The 7,733-nt window shown below is 27.9% G+C and overlaps 1 long non-coding RNA gene across 1 annotated transcript; it reads left to right on the top strand.

Annotated features, from left to right (window-relative positions):
* Nucleotides 1-133: 133 nt before the first annotated feature.
* LOC149883033 (uncharacterized) lies at nucleotides 134-7,009 on the top strand. Its single transcript, XR_016456195.1, has 3 exons — nucleotides 134-326; nucleotides 1,772-1,861; nucleotides 6,651-7,009. It is a non-coding gene; the product is annotated as an uncharacterized LOC149883033 (long non-coding RNA).
* The last annotated feature ends 724 nt before the right edge of the window (nucleotides 7,010-7,733 follow it).

Here is a 7,733-nt window from a genome sequence, read left to right as displayed (position 1 = left end):
AAAAGAAGATGAGCAAGCGCGCGCAAGTGTGTGTGTGTGTGTGAGAGAGAGAGATAGGCAGGGAGGGAGGGAGAGGGAGGGAGGGAGAGGGAGGGAGGGAGAGATTATATTTATTGCCATAAACATCAACGTCAACTATTACCAAGTTTTCACGTAAAAGTTGATAAAACTATTAAAGGGTGGAACAGAATTATCAAGATAAAATATTTATTCACAAAATTTGATTTTATGAATTTAAGCATACTCAGGCGTGTTTTGAATTCGCATAATAATTCATCCTCTCTTTTTTCATAGATTTTTGGTCCGAAGCTAATCCATTGAACAAGGTTAATTTTACCCTTTTTTTGAGTTTAAATTATGTTTTTGTAAGGGGTGTTTTTTTATTTTTATTTTTTAAATTGCAGCTGATTTAATTTATTGTAAATACATTTTTATTAAAATTTAAACAAAATTTATAATCAGTTTTCAGCAAGGAGAGAATGTCAACACCCATTTTTCAAAATTCTATTATATTTAACAATGCTTTTAGAAGATATAACAGAGGAGTTCAAACCCTGCAATAAACAAAATTAGCATAAATGTTCGCTTTAAAGTTAAAAACAGATGCGATAAAGAGCAAAAAAGGTTTAGTATCAAGTATATCATTTATGACAATATTCATAAATTATTTATTTTTGCTACAAAAGGCTTAAACTTCGAAACAAGGGAGAAAGTTTGATAGAAAGGTGAAATAATAAAAATTTATAACAAATAAACAAACCAAAACAACCAAAGATTTTATTATTTTGTTCAGAATCTAGTTTACATACAAGCTATGATTTGATGAGTTAAATTGACAAAATGAGATTGCAAGGTGTCTCATTGTTCCAAGGCGTCGCAAAAGAAACAAACATTTATTTTAACACTTTTGGGGTGTAGAAACAATTTTTACGTTCTGGAATATAGATTTTTTTAATAGGCAAGAGGTGAAACGAAAAAAAGCTAATTTGGTTTACACTATGCTATAATGTAAAAGGAAGTTCAATTAATAAATATTTGTTATTTTTGATATTTTAAAATGAGTTTTCATTGGAATGTTAAAATTATTTAGTTTTAACGTAAGAATTTTGAATAAAAGTTTTTTTTAAATTGCATATGAACCAAAGAACGAGAAGGTCGTTTATTACGCAAGGTCCACAAGGTCCGCAAGGTTAAAAAGAAATGAACGGTTTTTAGTTTACAGACATTCGTTTAAAGTTAATCATTAAATGCTTGGCTTAATTTCCCACCAACAAGTTATCCGATTATTATCTGATTATTTGGTAGTAAGATGATCAATTCGATTACTAACGATCAACAATTAATCTATGAATTTTAATAGCATTTTAACAAGTTTGTTTAGATTCCTTTTTTTTTCTTTCAAGTCGGTAGCTATGTTAAGATTTTATAGAAATTATGGAGATATAAATAAATTTTATATTGAATTTTTTAAGACGTTACTACTTAATCAAATAAAAGTTTGTTTTTTTTTGTTTTTTTTTTATCAAATTGTTACGTCTTAGACAATTTAAAGAAATTAATAGGTTGTTTAGTAAATCATAATCAGATAATAAAATCGTAAAAAAAGATTACCACCTTTTGAACAAAATACACTTTTAGACATTTAGAAAAAAAACACGTTATAATCTTAGATTAAGACACTGACAATTTCGTATAAAGCTACTTTAAATATATTATAATAACAAAGCACTTTTGTATTTAACATTTATTTAACAACAATATTTTTTTTAAGGTACTTTTTTTACATGAAAACAACAACGAGGCTTCCTATTTAAAACTTCAACAACGATTTTCGCTAGCTTATGATGCTGTTTGCCGAAAGGTAATCTGTTTGTAACGGCCCTTTTTAGATCGTAAAACGTTCAGTATTCAAAGCCATTGCAAACGTATTGTTTGTAAAAATTGAGCAATTTAAACCGCAAACAATTTTTTTCTTTAGATTTTTCTTTCGTTTATTTTCATTTGAGTTTCTTTAAAAATAATTTTTATTGTGAAATATTTTCGTTTTCTACAATTATTCTGTTTGTGTGTGATGCTTTTTTTCTTTTTCATATCAAGTTTTTATTTTGGTTTTGCTTCAAAAAAATTTTTGTTTTTTTTTTGTTGTTGACTACTCTTATTACCTTGGGGAAACCAACTGCCATTTAAAATATCGCGTATTTCAAAATAACATTTTTCTAAACAAACAAAAAAATGTTGGTGTGAAGAATTTTGATTTTCTTTTCTTTTCTTTTTTTTTTTTGAGAAGGAATTAAGAAAATAATAGGTACACGAGAACATAAAAAGTAGGTGAAAAATATTGCAGGGTGAAATAAAAGTTGCACGAGCCGTTATTTATTCCGTTGAACGAAACAGGTGCTTCAACTAAAGACTGTTAATGTTAAAAACAGACATAGTTAACATAACAGATGAATTTTGTGTGAAGGGAGGTGGGGAGGGGAGTACCAAAGAGTTGCGGATAAGTTCAAGAAGTTTTTTAAGTTAAAACTAAGTTCAAACAAGGCAATTTAGATAAAATAGCGAGCCCAAAACTAAATGAAAAACGAATCATTTTGACATAATCGCATTACTCGGAAGTCTTTTAATTTGTCCGGCTTTGCATTTGTTTATGGCAAAAAAATTACAGTTTTTAGAAATTTAAAAAAATGCTATATTTTGTCCAGAACTTAGCTTTAAACAACATTTTTCAAACTTTTTTGGTAAGTCTGGGGATATAATTGGCATAATTAATATAATAGGTATAATTAACATTCTAACCATTATGCTGTATTTCAAAATGTAAAAACTGTCTACCTCTGTTTTTATTTTTATTTTTTCACGCAGAGATAACAATGTAACAATTTATGGTTTCATAACAATTTTGGAAGTCAAGCTAAGGCAGAAGAGCTTTAAAAACAAACAAAAATATTAAAACCAAATATTACTCAAAGAGTTTTAATGAATTGTTTCATAAGGCCTAAATTTATAAGCAATGCATATAAATTTATTTCTTAAGGGATCAATATATGTTGAAGCTCCACAACTGGTTCTCATTTGACATTATGTTTTTCTATTTCAAAGTCAGTCCACTAAACCTAATCAGTGTATTTTCTTCAGAAATCTAACCATTTTAAGATTTCACAATTGCTGGCTAGATGTACTCTTTATACTTTAAGGTATGAAAGACCATTTACATATGTAATTTTCTTTGAGAACTACGGAATAACGGTAATTTTCTTTGAAAATGAAGAAAGAATAGGAAATTTATTTCGATTGTGAAGGAGGGATTTTAAGCTTTTTGTCAATGAAAAGACGCCAATCAAAAGAATTGCGTGAGATTTTCTGCTTTATAATTGATCAAAAAAATCCATAACTGTTACGAAGAGCTTTGGTTACAGACATTTCCGAACCATTCAGATTTTGGAGAAAAGGTACAGAAAGGTTCTCACTATGTGATACTGGAGCGGACGTTAAAGAAAGATTAAAAAAACGTTTTTGTCATTTTTGACGACTCGAAGTTTGCTTGGATTGACTACACAAAAAAATAAATCTTGAATATGATCTTCAGGTTTCCCCATATTCTAGGCACTACAAACTTCATAGACTTTTTTTCCCCGCTTAAAATAAACAAAAGTATCATAAGCAACAAACTAATAAAAGTAAAAATTAAGCTTATTACATGAGAAATGAGACGCCCTGTTTTTATCTGGACTTTTTATCTGGAAAGTTTAAATTTGTACCCAAAGCAAATTTCTAACTATTGTTTTTTAAATTCGCTTCAAATACAATAAAATGAATCAACCTCCTTTTTGCAACACCTTGATGCTATTTTTGGACCTCACGTCACGTGGGAATATTTTAAAAGTACCTTAAAATGAACATAATTGTTAATAAGTTGGGTACTAAAAACCAACATAAATTTTAGCTTCAATATAATTTTCTAAACGTTGTTAAAAAATATACTCAACAATTTTACAGACATTTTGTTCACAACGTTTCACAATTTGAAAGACGTCACTTAAAAAAAGGCAGTGCGCGTGCGCACTCACTAAGTATGAACCTTGTAAGTGAAATGCCAGGCATTCCACACCCGTTTCCATAATTATTTTTTGCTAAAATACGCTTCCTAATTTATATATATATATATATATATATATATATATATATATATATATATATATATATATATATATATATATATATATATATATATATATATTCTAATTGTTGATCAAAACGTAAAAAGTGTATATATATTTTTTTTGACCGGTGGTGTAAATAATTTAATATCAAAGAAGGTTCATTTTTCAAAATATTCGTTAGATTTAAGACTGTGGTGCACAGTTTCAATCTTTTCGTGTTTCATAAATGAAATGTACCCTTAATAAATTTTAGAGGCTGAATTCAAATATAAACAATGAAAGTTTTTGGTTCTAATTTTTATGCAAACGTAAAGTTTGCATTTATCGACATAAGGAAATAAATAAATTTTGCGCCAAAAAAGTAGTACGTAAATATATAAACTCATTTATTTCAATTATTGTTAATTAAATTAGTAATAGTGAATAAATAAAATAAGTTTTTGTATTATGTTTTTCAAGAAAAACTAAATTAGTAATTAGTACTTTTTTTTGCACTGATAGCATCACAAAAGACATTCAACACAACATCTGAAGAAATATAAAAAATGTTTACAAAAAAAAAAAAAAAATTTTAAAATGTAAAAAACATTAGGGAAAAAAATTTTTTTTTTCACGTTATAAAGTAAGTTTATCACGTTATAAAGTAAGGAATGCTCAAATTCTTCTCGAATTTGAGTTTTCTCTTCAAACCTACTATGCTGAATTGTTTATACCGGTTATTTGACATCGCTGTCTAAAAACAGATAAAACGGATATATTAGTTTATGCAGGATTTCTGTTAAGCTCCACTAGTAGTTTTTAGCTCCACTAGTAGTTTTTGAACACTTTTCGCCATCGCTATTCCCGAGGCCATTCAAAGGTTTTCTTTAATTTTAATCTAAATTACATTTATAGCAATTTATCAAATATGACTGCTGAAAATCCTGTCCCTAAGCTTAGCCCGTGTGTGCGTGCAAACCACTTTTATTTTCTTAAAATTGAATTGTAGTATGATTTAATTACGGAATCCGTAAATTAAAAAAGCTAAATTTTAAATAACGAAACTCACACTTCGTACAAAGTTGTTTACTATCTCTAAAATATTGCATACGTAAGATAACCTTAAAAACTATAATGAAAACTTATCATTAGACTAATTAGACATATTCGCTGAACTCGTGCTAAAGTAATAACTTAACAAGTTAAAGAAGAAATCACTGGTACTTTAAATTTTTGGTGTATTAAAATACAAAAGGTTGACCCTTCATAGATCAAAATGGTTAAATGGCAATGCATTAACTCTTGCTCCAACCCATAGGAATCTATAGAAACCATTTTTATTGACATCATAAAGGAAATCTTTCATTGAAAGAGAAAAGAGGAAAAAAAGAAAAAGAAAAATATATAAAGATTTTAATAGAAATGATCTTTCATAAATAATCTTTTTCTTTAAACTTTAGTGATATTAGTTAGTTAAGAGAAACTCATCTCTGATTTAAATTCTTCAGAAAGTTACAGAGAAATCTGTAAATTTTTTGATAAGCGACGGAGTATTTCTTGATAAATCTGTATTTTTCTGATAAGTGACCTATTATTTTCTTCTTTTTCATTGTTTATTAATTGTTTGTATTTGTATAGTTCCAATTGAATAAAATTACTTTGTAAAATAAAATCACTTTTGCAGTATCAACCAAAAATTTTTTATGACCATTCAATGGTACACATTTCAGTTTAACAGTAAAGTATAGAGATTGTTAAAGTATTTGAACCACAAATGAAAGACGATAGTTTTTTTTTTTTTTTGATTTTTATGATTTGTGATGGTTAGTTAGTTGGGATGATATAGCAAATAAGTCCTAGTGATTAAAATGGTTACACACTTTTGCAAATAAATCCAGCTTTATTATTTTTGTTTAACACGATGGCTTTTGTTTCATAATGGCTTTTACAGAGTTGCCACTCAACCTGGAAAACCTAAAAAATCATCTCAAATAAAAGTTTGAAACTCAGCAAAAACGTTTTATTTGTTTTAAAAGTAGCTTATGTTTCCTTTTTTTTTTTTTTTTTTTACAATTAATTTTTGTGACTAGTTAAACTTTGAAACGGGTGATGCCGTAACGTAGCATTTAACAAAATAAGCTTCATAATCTTAAATTTAGCATAGTAATAACCAAGCTACAGTAAAAATTATTATTTACTGATTATCAATTTTAAAAAATATAATTTAATTGAATGCAATAAATTGGAAAATCAAGAATTTATTAGAGAAGAGTTACGATTGTTATTAAACGAAGTTGCGTCAATTTAATCGCGAACGAGGAAAATTTTAATTTTTCGAAAATCGATTAAATTAATCGCATTTTTCGTAAAAAAAAGTCATTATTTGATTCGTAAATTACGATCATACTCTAATGAACGGAATTAATTACAAGATTTAATCGTAATAATATGTATCTTACGTCAGTTACAAATTTTTCGTTTACTAGATTTTTTTCAACTATTTTTCCACAGTACTGGAGCCATCAACATGTCAAGATCCCCCAAATACGGCGATGGTTTGGTAAGGTCAACGAGGGTAGCCAGGTTCCAATTGATGAAGAGAAAGGAAGAGAAAGGAAACACTAAGGTCTCGGATTTAGAGGAAGAGAAAGATGATGAAACCATAAAAGTAGCAATTGGTACTCAAAATACCTCCCAGTTTCAGTTCTCAACAACTGTGAAGCATGTTAGGACACCAGCCAGGAAACAACTGATAAGATAAGACATAAACTAAGCCAATGCGATCTAACTACAATCAAAATTTGTCCATTAACAAGTTGTCATTTTTGTTAGAAGAAACATGTACAACTTAGTTTAAAATTTTAATAAAAGTGAAACTGTTCTAATCTTTGTGTATAATATTTTTTAATAGTACGTTAGTAACAAATGAGTCTGTAGAAAAATCTTCGATAGTAGTTATCGTAAGAATCATCAGTTTCGAAATTTTATGACAATTTACTGGGAAAGAATCGAAACAAAATTATTTATGGTTCCCGTAGGTTTTCACGGATATTTCGAGCAAATTAACTGATTTACGTCAGTTATTTATATATTATAAAACTTCGTAAGTCTTTTCTCTAGGATTTATTACTGTAATAGTTATGAAACAGTTAACAGTTAACATTAAAATTTATGAATACTGTCGCATAAAACTTGGTAATTGCAATAACGAATGATTACTGCATGAATAATATAAGAAGATGTCGTTAAAACTATCATTCAATAATTAATTTAGACGATAATTCGTCTGATTATTTTTTCCCGTGAACTTTGGGAAGTCAGACGAGAAAACTTTGGTTATTTAAAAAATGAATAATGGCGAAATATAATTATGTTTTGCACGTTTAATGACGGGGGTACTATGCCATTGCCAAGAGCTTTTAAAGCTTCTTTTTCTTTAATCCTTCAAAAATTAAAAAAAAAAAAAATCACAAACTATTTTAAAAGCATACTTTAAATTATCTTTTTCTTTTGTTATACTGCTTCTGAATAGCACTGATAATTTAATTAACTAAATTTTGGTGCAACCTAAGATTAACCCCCCGAAACATTACG

This window comes from Hydra viridissima, unplaced genomic scaffold, assembly GCF_058129835.1.
Source record: "Hydra viridissima isolate aposymbiotic clone 2 unplaced genomic scaffold, HvirCarnegie_v1 scaffold_10, whole genome shotgun sequence".
In the NCBI taxonomy this organism is placed as follows: Eukaryota; Metazoa; Cnidaria; class Hydrozoa; order Anthoathecata; family Hydridae; genus Hydra; species Hydra viridissima.
The sequence above is the reverse complement of the archived record's forward strand: the minus strand, read 5'-3'. Positions and strand labels throughout refer to the sequence as shown.